At 39.4% G+C, this 20,822-nt stretch overlaps 1 long non-coding RNA gene across 2 annotated transcripts in view; it reads right to left on the bottom strand.

Annotated features, from left to right (window-relative positions):
• The window catches only part of LOC110741795, a 171,555-nt gene that overhangs the window by 35,378 nt on the left and 115,355 nt on the right, over nt 1–20,822 (bottom strand). Inside the window, exons 4-6 of one of the 2 annotated variants that reach the window (XR_002518685.2) lie at nt 10,501–10,711; nt 1,881–2,011; nt 458–638 (exon numbers count right to left, since the gene is read on the bottom strand). This is a non-coding gene — a long non-coding RNA (uncharacterized LOC110741795). Of the gene's footprint in view, nt 1–457; nt 2,012–10,500; nt 10,712–20,822 lie in introns of both variants that reach the window. The other variant, XR_002518686.2, reaches the window with a different exon arrangement.

Here is a 20,822-nt window from a genome sequence, read left to right as displayed (position 1 = left end):
TAATGTTATATGCTGATCGTTTAGCTCTTCACAGGCAAAGTCTGGTCTTATGGATCAGCTAGTCCAGCTAAGCTGATGCTTCCCAGACTTTCTAACTTCACGGCACTCACAGAAAATGATATTTGCATAAGGTACTCAGGGTGAAGGAGAGAGAATGTGGAACCTGAAGAAGCCCAAACTCCACTTGGTTGAAGGGTCAATATTTCAACCAACATGAGTTGGAAACCTCAAGTCTAATTCATAGGAAAATGCTGGCCCCTTCCAAGAGCTACCGGGAGGGTATATATGCCAGCAATATCCCAACAGTGTCTCACTTGATAAAACAGAAATGTCTGAAATACCACTTCTAGTTTGGGTTAATTATTGCCTTCCTCATACTTCTCTTTTTAAATGCATATCTCTGTAGGTGATGTATAATATTCATCCCATAAAGAAATGCAAGGTAAGGAGCATTTACCTCAAAGTAAGAGACCCAGATTCATTTCCTAATTCTGCCACCACATAGCTGAAAGAGTTATGCAATTCATTTCAAGGGAGCTGGACCAGATAACTTTCCTTCTCTTAACGCTCTGCAAAGGTACCTATGTAGGCTTTTGTCTTGAGGTGAGAATGGGAATGGGTCAGTGCTGCGCCAAATGCTGAAAGAAGAATGGCATAGGCAAAGTGAATGAAAACAACTTTTTTCCCCCAAAAATTAATCATTCCCAGCTGCTCCACACCAACCCTATTATCCTCATCATCTCCAACAGCAATTTCCTGAGAATGTACTAAGTTCTGGACATCACACATATATGGTTCATAATCCCCGTAACAACACTATGAGATGGGTTTCATCATCACTGTTAGATAGGGCACTGTCACGATAAGTGGTTGAAGCCACACATCTGGGTGTTGCACCTGCTCTTCGTGTGCTTCTCTGTCTCACCTCCAGCCTGCACTTTCTTTACTTTTCGCAACAACTTGCTGCCTCTCCTTTACCTCCCTCTGAGCCTGGAGTGGATGACATGCTCTCCAGCATTTCAGTGAATTCTTGATGCTCAGGGTGAATTTGGGAGCACAAGCGTGTCCCATCTCATTGGCTCCCAATCTCATCCTCAGAGACACTACCTAGATCCAAAATGACTGGAAACTATTTAAGCAGAACTTTTGGTTGACTTGACCAATTGGATTGGTTCTTCAGGTGCCATAGCCATGCATCCCAGACACAGATACCCTTGACAACCAACACAGCAATCCCTTGTGTCCAAGGCCAAGGAAAACAACTAGTCTTCATTCATGTGCACAAACTCCTGTCTTTGTTTGTGCCCACCAGAAACCAGTTCATACAGTGCTCAGTGTTTGCTGGTTAATGAGTTGACTTACTGCCTTTATTAATAACCAAGACTAGTTCCTCTTTGCCTGATATGTGTAATCATTTTAGCAAGAGTTGTAGATAATTTTACATTTCTCCAGTTTGTAAAGCACGTTCATATTTTCCATCTAATTCTTCACATTTTTCCTCAAAACTGCTTGCTTGGGACTAGGCACTGGGAGGTGGACTTCTTTCTTGATGCCAACCTCATGGCTTAGGGAGTTGCTGTAGGATATGGCAGGAAAAGCCCAAGAGACCAAGTTCAATGTTCTAGTGTTGTCCAATTTCATCCCTGATTTTAAAGAGAAATACCAGCTGGCCTATTTAACCAAGGACCAGTTCCAAGCAACTCCCACTCTCAAATGGACTGGGTTTTAGATTAGTTTTCCTGCAGGTTCTCCAAGCACTGTCCCTCACTTCCTATATATAAGAGAGCAAAGCTGAAGATGTGCTAGAAAGATTCAGGGCTGGTTTGTTTGTTCCCTTCTTGGGTTCACTCAATGTCACTTACACACAGACAAAAACCCACTTGTGGCTGAAGTCTCCCACGCAGAGTTGCAGGCACGCAGCGTTCCCTCAGTAAAGTGCCTCTTGCTGTGTTCCTGGGAACCAGCACCACACCACACAGCTCTGCCAACTGCGTCACTTTTAGATTCTGGGCTTTGAAACCAAATAAAAATTGATATGTGTGTAATCACATTTGTTTAATTAAAGTAACACATCTGTGCAGTAAATATTCCAGCACGAGCTGGTCAATAGCAAATCCTCAGCATGTACAGTAATAATTGACTAATGTAATTAAATGCATGTCAGAGTTTTAAAAGAAAATATAATGAGATTTCATCATTTTATATGTACAGGTAATTAGTTCTTAGGAATGTGAGTAAAAGCAAATTATCTACAGATTTGAACTATCAGCAGATAATTCAAATGACCTAGTTTGGGAGAGAAAATGGTATCTAAAAACTAGAGAAATTTAAACCAAAACAAGCATTTTTTTTCCTATTAAATCAGAAAGCTACATTAAGAAATGAGAACGAATAATTTTGCTTAACATGTTTTCATGGAGCTTTTCTCTTTGGATGAGTTGTGCCATAGTAAGGGCACCAGGTTGGAGTGAATTCTCTCCTGGCCTCCTGGTTCATGCTCCTCTTCCAGCTGTCTAGGTATCCAGGAACTTCCTAGCCCCAAGCTCCGGGTCATTTTAAACAAATCTTTCTTTTAGTTTCTTCTGTGTTTAAGGAGCACCTCCTGCTGCTTCTTAACAGTTCCTGTATCGTCCAAGAGTTATCATCCAAGTTCCTGGATAGCACGTGCACAGGGCTTGGGAAGGGCATTCCAAGAGTAAGGGAACAATATGAGCAGATGATGCAAAAATAGAGAAAAGTACATGTCCTGTTTGGGAAGCAGAGAGGAGCTCAGTCTGGCTGGGGAAGAGTCCAGTAGAGCAGAAGGAGATGTGGCTGTCAAAATAGGCGAGAATATGATGGGCAGAGACTTGAATATTGGCCAAGAAGTTTGAGCATCATTCTCTGAAGGCCATATCAAGTTGCTGAAGATGCTGATTTTTGCTACTTCACTCAATGCTAATCATGCCAAATGCTTCAAAAATCTCAGCACTCAAATATAAACTAGCTGCTTGTAGAAACAATCAAGTCCTCATCACCAAAACCTGGTCATTTTGACATTAGGGTTATTTTTCTCCACGATGAAAGCTATCTGTACACTTCTCTCTCCCACTGGGTGATGCCTTAATGTCTTTCCCTTCTCTAAACTCCTGCAAATGTTGACACTGCCACCTTAATGGTCCACCTTAGTGTCTTATCTTAGCAACTGTAGCTCTGGATTGTAAATCATGTCTTGTGTGAGTTTTACTGCCATAGTCAGACTAAGCATGGGCAAGGACAGCATGAGCCTATCCTGCCCATGTGAATTTAAATTTTCCATATGTATACACAGGCTGTTTAGCTTCATCTTTGCTGCCACGATTCTGTGTCAGGAAATAGCAGTGAGAGAACAGAATGACCATGATAAATGCAAGATTTGGCCATCGTTTGATATGCCAGCCAGATGTTCCTCACTAGTTGGAGGGCAGAAGCTTTGTGGAGTTTCATGGTCAGTGGCTGTACTGAAGGATATGCCACCCACTCCCTGGCTTGCATCCTTTGGGATTAGAGCCTTCCTTCTCTGGAACAGTTTGTGCTGGTGCATCAGTGACCAGAACTAAGCATCAGTGTGGGCCCATATTTAGAGCTTAATAGTTGGCAGTTAATAGTTCCTACAACAGCAACAAAAAATGCAATAACAATAGTAATAAAGAGGAAACCTATATATTAAAAGACACAGGCATATCAACCAATAACAATGTATTTATTTAACAAATAACAAGTAACTTATTTTGATCAAACAAACTGAAAATTCTACATATAAAAAAATGGAGAAATAAAATCACTTGCTAGATATTTGTGCATAAGGAATTTTTAAGTTTTAGGTGTAACAATTATGTCATGGTTTTAACCTGTCAATCTTTTTCAACAGAGCCCTTACATTTTAGAGATACAAACCAAAACACATACAGATGATAGGATATAATGATGTCTGCATTTCCTTCAGAATAATCAAAGAGAGGGAGGAAAAAGGAGTCAGTAAGGTTATGAATGAAAAAAAGAATGTACCGGTAATTGTTGGAGCTGGGAAATACATACTAGGGCTCACTATACTGGTTTCTTGACATTTATATATATTTAAATTTTTCATTTAAAAATTGATAATTCTGATTTTTAGTTAGCCAAAGAGAGAAGTCCTTCTGGGTTGTTAATTTATGGCTAGAGTTTGAGGATGGACTGAGGCTGAAGCTCTGGGTTCCATTTGTGGCTAGGGTTATACATTTATAATTTATCAAGTACAGAGCAATCTATGACCAGAGAAAGAATCCAGGAGTGGTCAGACAAAATATAAAGTGGATGATCATGATTATGGGGTAACTTGGGTCTGGTCTTGGGCTCAGTCTGTGGCCAGCCTTAGAGATTGGTCCAAAGCTGGAATTAAGAAGAAACTGTAGCCAAAGGAGGAGGTCATTCTTTCTGGAATTAAAGATGGTCTATGCTATCAATTACAGAATTCTATATTTCCAGAGCTAAAATTCAAACATGTGACCAAATGGAAAGGAAGTTTTAGATTTTCTCTGTGGTGACATGGGGTGGATGGCATGTTGGGTCTGATATGACATCGTATCAGTGATTGACAAGATTTAGAAGCCAGTGTGTTGAAGTCGGGATCAACTGTGAATGACTTCAGGGAGCTTATTTGTGACTGGGGTTAACGGAGTCTACAGTTCAGTTTCTCACTGGGGTTTTGAGGTGGTTTTACACTATAGGATGCACAACTAGTATTACTTGAGGAAGGAGGGTATCTAAAAATGTCACTAACTAGGCCCTAGCTGAGGCCACTGATCCTGGAACTCCGAGGTCAGGGCCAAGACTTTGATGAGAAGCCCTAAGTTACAGTGTCACAGAGTGACCAAACTAAGGTATCCTTTATATCTGAAGTTAAAAGGTGTTCTGTGACTAGAGTTGCAAGTGTAAGGAGTTAGTCAGTGGCTACATAATAGAGAAATATGTGGGCCTCCAGAATGATGCAGCAAGTCTACTTTTTTAGCACTATGCTAATCCTGGGGTCCTGATTCAGACCACCCAAGAAGCACACATAAATAATGTGGTGCCTTGATTTAAAACAATGCTTCTGACCTACCTATGTAGCACATATTGGAGTATTTTTACCTGAAACAAGAATAGGTTTCTCCACTGAGAAGACCAAGGTCTAGAGCCTATCACCATTCAAGATCATGGATAAATGGTCCATTAGGAAACCGAACCTCAGATCATGGCTTCAATTGATTCCTGCACCAGCCCACTTAGCTAACTCACCTAGCAAGACCTTACCAACAACCCTATATAGAGTAAAATATATGATAAGCAATGGGGCTGAATGGAAAGAAAGTCACGAGTATTATAAATTTAAATGATAGAAGGAGGGTCTCTTAGTCTGTTTAGTGTTGCCCTAACAGAATGCACGAGGCCAGATAATTTATAAAGAAAATAAGTTTATTTTGCTCATGATTCTGATGGCTGAAAATTACAAGATTAAGTAACTGCATCTGGTGAGAGTCTCCTGCTGCTTGAATTCACGGCGGAAAGTGGAAGAGGAGCCAGCATGTACAAAGAGATCACATGGGAAGAGAAAAATCAAGGAAGTGAGACTCCTCTTAATAACCTGCTCTTATGGGAACTGATACAGTTTGGATGCTTGTCCCCTCAAAATCTCACTTGGAAATATGATTTCCAAAGTTGGAGGTGGGGCCTGGTGGAGGTGATTGCATCATGGGGCCAGATCCCTCATGAGTAGTTTAGCACCATCCCCTTAGTGATAAGTGAGTTCTTTCTCAGTTAGCTCACAGGAGATCCAGTTGTTTAAAAAACTCCGGGACCTCCCTCTTCTTTCTCTCTTGCTCCTGCACCCACCATATGATGTCCCTACTCCCCCTTGCCTTCGGCCATGACTGTAAGCTTCCTAAGGTCTCACCAGAAGCAGATGCTTCCTGTACAGCCTGCAGAACCATGAGCCAATTAAATCTCTTTATAAATTACCCAGCCTCAGGTATTTCTTTACAGCAATGTGAAAATGGACTAACAAAGGAATTAATTCATTCCCATGAGAACTAAGACTCACTCACCCACAAGGGAGTACATTAATCTATTCATGAGGAATCTACCCCTATGACCCAAATGCCTCCCACGAGGCCCCGCCTCCACACTGCGTACTGGGGATCACATTTTAACATGCGTTTTGGTGGGGCAAACGACATCCAAACCATAGCGAAGGAAGAGACGAAAGATGTGTCTCCTACTTTTCCTTAATTAGTAAATGCTTTCTTAAAGAGGCAAAATTCTGCAACCCAACATGTTGCTACAGATTCCATTTAATTAGTCTATGACATGCTTAATGCACGCCTATTGTTTGTACCCATGAGGGTGTCTAAGTCATAGCTCTGTTCATAAGAAGCTTGTAACCTAGGACAGCAGGGGCTCAGAGTGAGCTGAACAGGAAAGACATGAGAAATGATGTGAGTGGACTAGGTTACAACACCACTAGGTTGATGGTCCCTGTTGGCTCATGGTTCTGTAGGCTGTACAGGAAGTCTGGTGCCAGCATCTGCTTCTGGTGAGGCCTTAGGAAGCTTATAGTCATGGATGAAGGCAAAGGGGGAGTAAGTGCGTCACATGGCAAGAGCAGGAGCAAGAGAGAGAGAAGAGGCAGGTCCCAGACTCTTTCAAACAACCAGATCTCCCGCAAACTAATTGAGCAAAACTCACTTATCACCAAGGGGATGGTGCTAAACTATTTATCACTATTCCAAGGCTCCAAATGGTCTTCCAGCATCTCATTAAGAAGAAGAGTTAATCACTGTTTCCCTCTTAGATGACTTCTGGGACCAAGAACTGGTCAGAATGCTTTTTACACCGATCCTGAGACCACCAGAAGCACATTATAGCTCCTTTAAGGTGGCCTGCACTCTATTGAGATCCTGACCTGGGTTCTGGCAACACTGAGAAAAAACACAGAGAAAAGGTAGCTATAGGATGAAATGTTCCAAGAGAAGGAGCTCAGAGAAATGGTAGGTAAGGTAGGTTGACTGGTGTCATTAGAGATGATAAACACTGCAGTTGCCTACCAAATGCTATCACTTTTCCTTCCTACAAATAGAATTCCAATTTAATTCAGGGAGGCAATGCACTTAGTTTCAAAGACCATTTCCTGGCCTTCCTTGCTATTAGAGGTGATCATGTAACAATGTAACTAATAAGATATTAGCGAAATTCTGCTGGAGAAATACATAAAGCACTCCTTCCTCCTTTACACACATCCCAAGTTCCAACGCATTTTTTTCTTGCAGCAAGGACAAGAGTATTGAAATCACCAGTTGATACACAATAACATCCTTGAATCTGTTCCAGAATTGGATGCACTCTTCTAAATCATTCTTCTCCAGCCAGTGACAAGGAAAGAGGCATTTTCTAGGTAGGAATGTCTTAGTCTATTCACACTGCTCTAACAAAATACCATAAACTGAGTTACTCATGAAAGTTATTTACACAGTTCTGGAGATTGAGAAGTCTAATATCAAAGAGTTGCGATTTAGTGTTTGGTGATAGCCTGTTTTCTCCTGGCTTGAACCTTCTCACTCTGTCCTTACATAGTGGAAGCAACGAATGAGCTTTCTTGGGCCTCTTTTATAAGGGCACTCATCCCTTTTATAAGGGCTCTGCCTTCGTAATCTAATCAACTCCCATCTCTTAATAGCATCGCATTGGGGTTTAGGATTTCAACCTGTGAATTTTGGATATTCAGACCCTAACAGAGCCACTACTAGGTCTGTGCTAGAGCCTTGGATGGTGCTATGACCCCACCATGCTAGCCCGAGTCATTGCAAATTGCCATCGCACATTGCCATCCAAGCAGTCTTGACAGAGGCCCTGAGCATCAGAAGAAGTTCCTCTTTCCCTAGTGCTTCCCCAACCAGAGAAACAGCAGGAAAAGGACATAAGCAACCCACATCTCGTTACCTGTGAGCTTGTGGCATCTACAGTAGAAAAGAGGAAGGATGTATAGATGACCTGCAGAAGCTTATTTGGGAATGTCAATTGATGTGGCGAGGGCTATGGCAAGAGCTAGGACATGCTGGATTCTAGGTTCTGAATGAAACTCTTCTATCTTCCTGTTGAATTAGCTGAGGTTATAGTAAGTCAAGGATCTAGAAGTCATGGCTAGCTTCAGAGTGTGTTCAGTGACATGTGAGAGTCACCAGACCATGAGGCTACAGAGGTAGACCAGATACCAATACCAGAGTTCCTTGTGTAGCCAACAAAGAAGAGGTCTTGACTGAAAACTGGCCAAGAGGATAGGACTAGATCTTCATTGTCTCTGCTTACCAAGGTTGGACCTCAGAGAATAACTTTCCAATTCTCCCTCCAAACTAAGCAAGAGCCAAAGGCTCTCACACAGGCTGTGTTAGCTTGGACACAAGAACTGGGAATGGAGGAAAGCTGGGTGGCCTCTGATAGCAAAAAGTAGAGCAAATGGGAAACAAAGTCTGCCATTTTAAAGGCCAACTCTAAATAGCCAAGTAAGGGCCATGAAGTCCAAATGGGAGGGGAGAATCAGAAAGATTCTCTTGTCTCCAAAGAGAAAGGACCTCAGCAGAGGGCAAGCAAGATGGAAGAATTAGATTCCAGAGGAAGGAGTCTGTCCTAGCCCATAATGGGAAGATATTGTGACAGGTGAGTTCAAATAACAACAATCTTGTGTAACCATTATTATTATTACTTGATAAATATTATTATTACTACCTATGAATGCAGATGAAGAAGCTAAAGGTCTGCAAGATGCACAGTCAGGCAAACAGCAAGCAGCATAAGAAAGAGCAAAGCTCCAGCTTGCATGTTCTGCATATGTATCCCATTTTTCAGAAGAAATAAAGAAAAACTAAAAAAAAATTTTAAATAAATCAATAAAAATTTTAAAAAAGATCAAAGCTACAGCTGCAATACCAAAGCCCAATTTTTTTTCTTTTGTGTGTGTATGTGTGTCCTTAATTCCATGCTGAAACACGTTCAGAGAAAGAGAAAAAGAGAGAGCACCTATGTGTTGGGGGAAGTGAATGAGAAGGAAGAGGGTCAGCCAGAAGAAAATGATGACAATAATAGATAGTCCTGAATGTCTTGCTGAGAGGTTTTCTGTTGACAATAAAGAAGATCCATTGTAACTCCTTGAACCAGGGCAGAGACCACAAAAATAGTGTTTGGGGATGTTTAATCTTGCAGGGGGAACTGGAAGGTAAAAGCCTGGGGAGCAGGGCACTCAGGCTTCAAGAATCAGGGTTACCTGTGTTCCCTCCTTGGCCACTGAGTCAAGAACAACCAAATTGTTTCTTCATCAATTTCCTTTTTCAGGCTTGTTGTTTCCCATTTCTAACAGAGAACGAAGGTTACCAGTTAAGATCATTTGTATGGGGATCTGCACCTCTGAGAGAAGTTCCTCCTTTAAAACATAGCGATATGTTGAATCCTCTTTGGTCCTCATTTCACATGAAAGAGAAATGTCACAAGCAACATTCTCACCAGCTACATTAGGAGGTTGAAGTTAACCTCCCATCTAAAGAGGAAAATCCTATAAACAGCCAAGTGTGGCAGACAGCCCTGTATGTTACAAGATGGGACCTTCTTGAATAAGAACTTGGAATCGATGTTGCCAGGGTCTCCTCCAACTCTGTGATATTATGAGGATGAGATTCTAATTTTTTTAATATCAGGTCCAGCCTTCTGCCTTTAAGAAGACCTGCACTCCTGGAGGAAGCTCAAATTTCTGTTTGCCAAGGCTTTCTGCATTCCAGGGACTTGGCACTTGCTGATTCCTCTTCCTGGATGGCTCTTCTTGCTCTTTGCAAAGGTGGCTCATCTTCTTTTTCCAGGTACTTGCCTAAAATGTCTTTTGCTCACAAAGGGCTTTCTTGACCATGTACTTAAGTGGATCACCCTGTTTTTTTCTCATAGAACCCTAGTTATTTCCTACATGAATCTTACTACACTCTGACAATTGTATATGTTTGTTTGCTTTCTTATCTTCCCAAGAGAATACTAAACTCCGTGCTGGATCCCCAGGATGTAGTACAGTGTCTGGCACATAGTGGGTCATCATGAAGTGCTGGAGGGATGGATAGATGTTTAGATGGATGGATGGATAAGTAGATAGATAGATAGATGGATGGACGATGGGTGGAGGGATAATGGATGGATGGATGGATGGATGGATGGATGGATGGATGGATGGATGGATGGATGCATGGATGGATAGATGCATGGATGGAAGAATGAGCAAATATTTCATTAAGTATGTCATGTAAAAAGAAGGTTATGAGGTCAAATGAGTTTGGAAAATGTGTTCTCTTCCCTTCTTGGAGATTCACAGTGCACATTAGCATTTTAAAGGGTATGAAAATTCCCCAGGAAGAAAAAACTTACTTAATTTTATTTTACCCAGCATTTCTTCAAGTTATTTTAACTCAAAATACTTCTTTTTCATGGTACACTTACTTAACATCCTGCCAAAGAATGTTCCTTGAAACACCAGTTTGGAAAATCTGCTCCTTTATAACCATTGCCATGTCGAATAGTAATTATTTTTTAACTCTCCTTCCAGGCTGTGAGATCTCTAAAGATATAGACTGAGACTTACTCATCTTCATATCCTCAACGTATAGCACAGTGCCAGGCACAGAGCAAATACTCGGAAATAATTGAGTACCTGAGAAGGGAGGAAACAAGAGGGAAGAAGGGAAGAAGGAAGGAAAGGAGGGAGGAAGGGAGAGAGAATGTAGCTGGGTTAGTCCATAAGTAATTACTTACTGATATGTACTTCAGTTGACTTTGAGGCAAATAGTAAAATGCTAATGATGACCTTACTATGTCAGAAGTCAGCATTACATTAACCATCTCAGATAAACTTTAGATTAATAATTGACCTAGGGTTAGGATTTAGGGTTAATTCACAATAAAACCTTCCTGTGTCTCCTACCCCCTCTCCCCCAACACACACACATAGCATTCTTAAGCTGGGCTCTCTCCTGTGTCTGAGAGTCAGATAATTACTGTATCTAGAGAGCACTAGCAACAGTGTTACATACTGGTTAAGAATATAGGTTTTGAAGGCAAATCCAGACGCCACCGTTTACTAGCTGTGTGAACTTAGACAAAGTACTTAACCTTTCTAAGGCTCAGTTTCCTCCTCTGTAAAATGCAGACAGTAATGATATATAATTATAGTGCTGTTGTGAATATTAACTAAGATTAAAATAATATGAGCTCAGGACAGCACCTATCATGAAGCAAGTAATCAATAAACTACTACTACCTCCTGGAAGAAGACTCCCTTTCCAGTACTGACATCAGGAGCTAAGGTATTTTATCTCCCAGGTGAATTGCCTTTAGAAGAATAGCTAGGAAAATGCTTAACTCAGAAGAACAGTGTTAAAATTGTAAGATTTCAGGTCCATAGAAGGACAATTTCAGGGAATGGGGCTCTTCAAATCTTACACCAAGATTCTATATCCCCTTTGAACACCTTGTGAAATTGCACATGATCCTATTTCATCTAGCACTTCGTAGATGCCCTCTGCACCACAAGGTTGGTGGGAAACCAATAATAAGCACACTTTCTCTAGAGAAAATTCAACCCACACTGTGTAGAAATGCACTTGGAGCCAGCTTTGTCCCCTCCTTCCTTGTAATCATGTAAGACTCATTCCTTTTTTCTTCACTGCTCTTTGGGGTTTGTGAATTACAAACACAGGTAACTTCTGTCTGCACAATGCCTGTAGGTACCTCAGGGAAAGGAGGAATTGGAGGGGCCATGAAAAGCAGGACTATTCATGGTCTTGTCCTAGAGTGGTACTAAGGAGGGATGGGCTAGAGAGGGGGTATGGTTACAAATTTTTCACCTATGCAGGGCTGAACACAAAATAAACACACAGGAAAGACTGAAATGAATTAAATACAAAAATACCATCCAAGAATTATTATTTTTAAGGAGGATTTAGATTCAGGACAAAAACAATATTCTTCCTTTCTGATTTAAAATATGCCTCAGTTATGGCCCCAATAGAAGAGTTACCTGCTCAAAAGGCTGAAAGGAACTCAGAGTCTAATGTAATCCCTCAGCCCCTAGACAAGATTCGTGTTAAATCAGCTCAAATGGTCTTTACCTTTCTTTTAAATAAATTATAAACTCATCTAGAAAATCGCAGACTCTTAGAGGTGGAAGGATCTCTTTCCTGAAATCCAACATCTTTGACAGATGGCTGTACAGGCTTGGAGGGAGGAGGGGGATGAGTTCAAGAGCTTCATCCCACATCTCTATTCTTTAGAAAGTTAGTTCTTGTGTCAAGCTGAAATCTGCTTCACTGTAGCTTCCATCTGCTGTTCCAGTTCTGCCATTTGGAGCCACACAGGACATGTCTGCTCTCTTCCATTTGACACCCTTTCATTCCTGACCTCCACCTCCCATTGTCTCTCCTCTGCACAAAACATCCTCCTTCTCTTTGAACATTCCCCACATGCTGTGGTTTCCATATTCTTTACTATGCTAATAGCCTCCCTATGAAGCCACTGTTTGGTTATTGTCTGTCTTAAAATGTATCTTCTACAACTGAGTCCAAATGTCCTAGATATGTTCAGGCCCACACAGAGCACCAAGAAAATCAGTGGTGAAGAACAACAGCTTTTTCGGTCAGATATACTTGGTTTCATCATGTCCTCGCTCTGTGTCCCGGCCAAGTTAAACTCTTTGAACCTAAGTTTCTCCATTCATAAAATGAACATAGTAATGTGGTTTTCAGGAGTCGTAGTCATATATAAAAAAGCATTAAGCACAGTACTTGGTACATGGTTAGTGCAGCATAAATGGTGGCCACATAGAATGTCGATGTTTTTTGTATTATTAGACATGATACTCCATTACTAGTATAAAATTTTAACAGCTATTCATGCCATTAATTCACAATGAGTCAGCCAAAACATAATTTTTTTCTACAAATTATTGTCAAGAAACATCTCTCCTATCTTGTTTTTGTGCAACTTGTTATTTGAATCCAAATTCAGAATTTGTCTGTATTCATGTTTATCTTCTGGCTCATTACTCCGACATATCAATGTCATCTTTCATGGGTAAAAAAGAAAAGATCCTCCCTTGGCCACAAGCCACAGCACTTGACTGCACACAAAGTCAGGAAGCTTTTCTAACATAAGCAGAACCCCTGTGCAGTTGGAGTCCTATTGCATCATGGTTTCTTTCCCCACCTGGGACTCCAGTGTCCAGACTTCCATCATCAGGAATTTGATGGTTTCATTCAACAAGTTAAAGGCATATTTGTCGAGTGCCTTTTCCGTGGCAATGACTTCTCTTGACTGGAGCTATGCAGTGGATAAGACAGGCAAGACCCCTACTCTCGTCAAGTGTACATTCCCGAGGGGGAGGACAAGCAAGAAGTGCATATATCAGATAAGTATAGACCATACATATTATGTGTGAATAAAGCAGATGGCAAAATGGAGAGGGATGTGGGTGGGGAGAGGACCACTAGACTGGTGGTTCCAGAAGGCACTCCCTACCGAGAGCATGACCAGGAGGTGCCAGACCCAACAGATGTATACGTAAGCACTCCCCTGGTCTATTTGGTTGTTCCTTTTTTATAAATATGAAAGACACCAAAATGAATGTCATTAAAAGCAGTAAATTGCTCTATCTTCAAAGCTTCTAAAAGCCTGGCTCGAGTTGTCTACCCACAGCAAGCTCCTCTGGCTCATGAAACAGAGCCTTCTTTGCTCTTGCCAGGAATGACAGCAGTTTAGTGTGATAATCTGGAATATCATACGCTCTTTGGAAGTTAAGGGAGCAGTTAAAATGGGAAAACATATTTTCACTAAACTGGTTCACTTGGGAAACAAAATCTTATGAGATCCATAAGAAGCTGGACACAGTAGGCCTACTTGGTGGGAAAGAGTCCGGGCATCGTTTCTGTAGAGCTCGGAGGTAGGGCCCAAACTCATTCCCTGAATTGCTCTCCATCGGTGTGAGAGCACCATCCTCATGGGACTATCTGATTTCTCACAAAAAGAGGCCTCCTTCTTTTCTAATCAAAAGATTAGAGGTGCACTGGGGTAGGGCTTGTTGTTTCAGCCGTTCTCTCCTGGGATTCCAGGTGTACTGCCACTAAGAGCAATTTGTCCTATTTTTTTCCTCAAGATGGCCTCTTCCTACCTAAGTATAGGACTTCACTTTTTCTAAAGCCCCATTGGAAAACAACATGAGAAAAGAGGAGACTAACAGTGCTAACTAATACATACACCTTGGTCAGAATCTGGGGAGAAGCTCCACTGGTTCTATGAGCTCTGGAGCTGAGGGGGTTATTGACTTGGTACTTGAGCCTGACAAGGAGAACAAAACCACAGCTTGAAAAGATGATCTCATCTTTTCCTATGGAGAAAATTAAGTCTTGAATCAGAAGTACAGGTCTACCTCATCTGACCCTGGCCCACTCACCCGCTATTGCAGTGGGGCCTTCTTTCTTAGGTAATCAGGAGTTGTTCTGGGCCCCTACCCCAATACCCAGCGCCCAGAATTCCTCACTGATGCATTTCACATCAGGTATGAGATGCATACTCTCAGGTTACACTTTCCCTAGAATAATACTGTGTCCACATTTACAGGTATATCAGTATACACTTTTCCACATTTACAGATATATAGGTGTAAATACATAGAAAACTTAATGGAAAGATTCATGCAAAATGCTCACAGTAGTTACCTCTGGGGAGGTTTGAGTTCAGAAAAGGGAGATCAAAGAGAGTTTTTTTATATATCTCTACAGTTTTAATATTTGGAAGAACAATGTTTTCAGAACTTACTTGTGCAATGGAAATTAACTGTGTAAAAAAACAAAAAACACTACCAGCATCTGGGTAGAAATGAATCAGATGGACTACGAGACAAAAAAAAAAAAAGAAGAAGAAAGAATAAAGAACAGGCTCAAACTTCTCCTGTACAGCACTAAATATGAGAAGACTCAAAAGAAATACATAGAATTTGGGGGGAAATTCTATAACCAACCCAGTGGTTATTCTGTGATGACCATGACAACAACATATCTTCTGAATAAAATTACTCAGAAACGATCAGTTAATCCAAAAAGGAACTGTGTTATAACTTAGAATAAAAGATTACAGTTCAAGAGGAAAGGTGCGAGTATCAAAAGCACTTAAATGTAGAATTGAGTCTGAATGATTATAGAAAATGTGGACTCAAAAAAAAAGAAAACATTTAAAGAACATAGGTAATGTAAAAATAATTAATTATTAAAATTCCAGTTCTGAAATTCCCCAATAACAACAAAAGCAGGAAATGAATGGAGAGTTAAAGGCATGGCATAAAGTAAAACTGTATTAATGTCTTCATCCACAGAGTAGGCAACTGACTGCTTCTGCTTTACTTGGGCAAGTCACTTAACTTTCTGTGTCTCCAAATCCTGCTGTGAAGACTAATTTAATGAATATACATACATTGCTTAGCACAATAGCATGACATGTATTAAGAGCTCAAAAAACATTAACTGATAATTATAATTATCAATATTATATTGACTTTTATACTTCTAAAAATACAGGCTCCAGTATATATTAGGCTACTTGATTTTTAGTAGAATAAAAAAGATGCATCCTTAGCAATTCACAGGAGAAAACAAACGCAAATAAAATATCATCTACATACATATAACAGAAAACCAAAAGCTAAAGAGAAATAATACATAAAAAGCAAGAAATGAAGGTAAAAAGATTTAAAATGAACATATTGTGTGGGTTGAGTGCTCCTTCTATAAGCAGCTGAAACCCTGATTTAAATTGGCTTAGGGCCAGGCGCAGTGGCTCTCGCCTGTAATCCCAGCACTTTGGGAGGCTGAGGCAGGTGGATTACTTAAGCCCAGGAGTTTGAGACCGGCCTGGGTGACATTGTGAAACCTCGTCTCTACCAAAACTAAAAAAAGTTAGCTGAGCATGGTGGTGCGCCCCTGTGGTCCCAGTTATCTGGGAGGCTGAGGTGGGAGGATCACTTGAGCCTGGGAGGCGGAGGCTGCAGTAAGCCATGATCGTGCCACTGTAATCCAGCCTGGGCAACAAAGTGAGACCTCATCTCAAAGAAATAAAATAAAATAAATTGGCTTAAACAACAAATAAAAAATTGCCTAATTTTATGTAACAGGAGCACAAGATGTAGAACCACCACCAGACCATTGATTTAGAAGCTCAGGGATACTTTCAAGAGTCCCAATTCTTCCCTCTGTCATCCTTTTGAGGACTTCCCCCAAGGCAGGCAGCAAGGCTGCTACCTATCACATTTCCAGGAGTACCATTTCAATGTGATCCCGCTCAGCAGAAAGACCACCTATTCCTGTGGCTTTCTTAGGAGCAAAAACACATTCTCCAGAAAAGCCTCCCAGGCCATTTCCTTTCTCAGTGTCTTATCCAGAATTGAGTTACCTGCCCATTCCTAAGCCAATCACTGATACAAGTTGGGATTGCACTTGGACCACCCGGCTCACCCTGGGAGCTAGAGTGGAGTCAGGCTCTCCTGGGATGCAAAGGCTGAATTCCTATAAATATCTGGGCTCACTTGAGACAAGGCAGGAAGGAAAAGATTCTGGGCAGGGAATAGCAATGTTCACTACCCATATCAGTTTTGAAAATCACTGTCAGTGTAATTAACTCCCTCACTAATAGACAAAGGCTTTTTTTTTGTTTGGTCAAAATACAAAATACTTAAGCTACAACTCAAACAAGGTCAGAAATAAAGGCTAAGCACTTAGCCAAGATGTATGCACACACAAAGGAAACAGGGATAGAAATTGCAAACAAAGCATTAAACAGGCCAAGAGGGGCATTTTAGATTGATTATGGGTATAATCCACAATTAAGATACAAAAAAATGCACAACCTCATTTCACACTGTTATAGCATAATAGAACGAAAGCAAAATCTCTGACAAATGAGAAAAAACCAAGTCATACAGTCACCGCAGAAAAGTTGGACACATTTCTCTCAGGTTATGGCTGATTACATTGTCAGAAAAGGGTGGAGAATTATAAATAATATGACTAATAATGCTTATCTAAAACATTTCTAATTTAAATGTCTTCTAACCTGGCTAGCCTGGTCTAAAATAAAATTCAACTGATGGCTCCAGTCATGATCATTTTAATCACCCACCTACCCTAGGAAGCAATAATGATTTCAAGGTGCACTCTGATGTTTCTTACAGCCCCTCAGGGCTCCTCATCCCAGGTCTGCTTCATCAGTCCCCAGGACTGAGTCCTCCTGTTCATCCGTGTACCCCCACCACCTCCAGCTGCTTGGCCACCATCTTTGGTACCCTGCCACTGGACCAAGGCTGCCCTCACCTTGGCAGAGGTCTCATTTCCCCTTCCCTCTCTGCATGGGTCTAGAAGATACCAAAGCAGATAACAGCTTTAGCAAGGATTTACTGAGAGTTCATAAAGAAGGAAAGAGAGAACCAACTATCCTTGTCAACAGATGTACCCACTTCTGGAGGCCTCAACCAGGGCCTGCCCTCAGGGTTCCTCCAGCAACCCTCCCTGCCCTGCCTCACTCTGTTCCTGAGAGCTGGACCTTTCTGTACAGCTGTGCTCTACTGCACTCTCCAGGATAATATTGGCCTCCCCAACCTTGACTGATTGACTGTCAGTATTAGTATTAGAGTCTATTCTAATTAGTATTAGAGTCTATTTCTGAAGCTGCTTTCCTGTACCACTGGTTCATTTAATAATTTTTGCTTTGACTGTGGGAAGGTCTGTCAGCTTCAGATGGAATCACTCATGTTTCTAATGGCTGTGTGTGCTCTAGCCCACTGGTCTCGTCAGTGCTATCCAACAACTTTTACTTTTTACTATGTTTTTGAAATTCTTAGAATTAAATTTCATCTTGGATACCCCATTACAGAAATATATCTAACTATAGATACTACCAACAGAGAACACTGTATCTTTTCAAACACACATGAAGCACTTAAAAAAAAAAAAAAAAGCATTCTATATTAAGTCATAATAAAAATCTGAATAAATTGCAAAGAGAAGAAATTTTGCAAGTGAATAGCAAAGAGAAGTAACAACAAAACACAACCACTTGGAAAATTTAAAGGTATTCCTAAATCACACTGGAATTAAATGTTTTTTACGACTGTTGAGAAAATTGTAACAAATGGAAAATTATATATAAAACTTTTGTGTGACAACCAAAAATGCTGTCAGTGTGAAATCTGAGGCCTTAAAAGCCTACAAAATTTAAAATGAAATATGAAAATAAATGAACAAAACATCCAACTTAGTTAACAGAAGAAAAATAAGATAAACTCAAAAAAAGCAGAAATTTATAAATCCATTTAAAAATATGAGTTAAAAATGAGAAAACTAATAAATCCTAGGAATAGATCTTTGGAAGGAGAAGCCAAATAGCTAAATATCTAGCAAGTATATGCAAGTAAATGATACAGAAGATACAAAAACAAAAAATTAAAAATGAGGAAGCAAATATATTCATATACTTTTTAAAAAAATTGTATAACAATGATAAAAAGAGCAATTTTCTAGGGAAACATAAGTGAATCAAAGCTTAATCATAAAGAGCAAAACTATCCGAACCGATCAAAAATATAGAGAAAAATCTCAAAAGGCAAATACCTATTATCTCCTAAATGGCACAGAAAAATATGTGGGTTCTTTAAAACTCCATGAGATATAAAATATTCCAGAATATATTTTAACAGATTTCTAGGTTATTTTCCATAACCTTTATATCCAAACTTGATGAAGAAAGCACACTCCTAAATACACACACTCACACACACACACACACACCACAAACACCATATACACACATCTCTAAACCCCACTTACAAGTGCAAAAATCCAAAATAAAATATCAACACAAACCAGAATCACAAGGATATTGAAGATAGAAATCAATACACATGATCAAGTAAACGTGACTTCAGAAATTTAAAGATTAAAGAAAAAATTATATTTAAATAAAAAATAATATTCCTGGTTAAAATCATTTCTATGTAAATTTACATATATTATATGTATATATACATGTAAATGTGTATATGTAAATTATATACATACACTAAGAGTAAAGCTTTCTTCCTAAAAAATCTCTCTTAAAACTGGACACTTGGTTAAATGATGAAACCAAAGGTCCAGCTTTATGATTCCTCCATCTACCTTAGAATGAGTAGCAATACAAATAATACAGGCAGTGTCCCTGTTTTTACGTAATACTTTGAAAGTTCTAACCAATGCAACAAAACAAAACAAAATGCATGAGTAATATATATTTTAATAAGTAAAAGGAAAACTTCAGAGAAGAAACTAAAATATTAGGGCCAAATACAAAATGCATATAACACGCAGCACACTCCACAATCCACAAGAGCTTTCCACCAAGAATATCAGCAAATGTATAAAATATCTAGCAATAAATGTAGGAAGTAGGTAGCACTTAATGAAGAAAATTGTTATACTTTACTGAGGAGCATGAAGGACTTTTAAATAAATGGAGAAACTAGTAGAATTCCTGAGTAGGAAGAAATAATTTTTCAAAAGGACTTAATACTGTAAGTATATCATTTTCTCCAAAAAGAATTCATGTTTCCATAAATTTTAATCAAAATGGCAAAATTTTCTTCAAAATGAATGTAGAAATTCATCTAGAAGGATAAACACAGAAACCCCTCAAAGAGAGAGTAATGAAAGGGGACTAACACTACCGGAAACGACGCTTACCACATTGTCAAGCTCAGTAATTAAAGCCATGTGGTGCTCAAGCAAAAATTATTAAATGAACCAGTGGTACAGGGAAGCAGCTTCAGAAATAGACTCTCATACTAATTAAAGTTCAGCATTTGACCAGGAGCACATTTAAAATCAAGGGAAAGAGAAGAGAATGTAATGGCTTTTAGACAACTGATTACATTTTTGGAAAAGAGAATGTTAGATTTCTGCTCTATACCATATCCCAGAAATACTGACCAATTAGTTGTAAAATGAAAAAAAGGAAAGAAGGGAGGGAAAGAAAGAGGAAGGGAAGGAGAAGGAATAAAACAGAAGAAAATGTATGTTATTTTAAAATCGGATTGAAATCTAAAAACAAAGGAAAAAATTATTGAGGAATACCTACATTTTAATATCAGACATGTCTGTTTATGGGGAGAAATTACTATTTAATTTTTAAACAAAAGCTATATCTGGGAAAAATATTCATAGCATTTATCAGAGTTCTCCAAAGGAATTTTAAAAAGCATTTACAGATCATTAGGAAATGGACAAGAATATAAGCAGGCAATTCACAAAAGGGAACCAAAAAAAAACAAAAATAATAAGAATGTATTTAGTATTTTATGCAAATTAAATAACTGTGTGATTTCCTTTTTGTCTGTTTATCAAAATAGTACTTTTTTAACAAAGTTGCAATGGAAATATGCACAAATGTTGTTAATGGGAGTTTAAATTGGTTGACTTTCTGGAATATATTAATGTTTATCAAACACTTTTAATATTTTTTAAAATCTACTTTTGGCGATATTTCCTAAGGAAACAATTTAAAATGTGCCCCAAAATATGTGTATAAATATTCCCATATATGATATATCCCTAATTTAAAAATTAATGAAGAACATCTTTCATGTCTTCAAAACAGGGCTTTGGTAAAATGTTCCTAAAAGTTTGACAAAGATGTTCGTGATATAAGTGAAAAAGCTAAGTGTGTAACCTTAATCATGTATAGCATGAATA

This window comes from Papio anubis, chromosome 19, assembly GCF_008728515.1.
Source record: "Papio anubis isolate 15944 chromosome 19, Panubis1.0, whole genome shotgun sequence".
Taxonomy (NCBI): Eukaryota; Metazoa; Chordata; class Mammalia; order Primates; family Cercopithecidae; genus Papio; species Papio anubis.
Note: the sequence above shows the minus strand (reverse complement) of the source record. Positions and strands in the feature narration are given on the sequence as shown.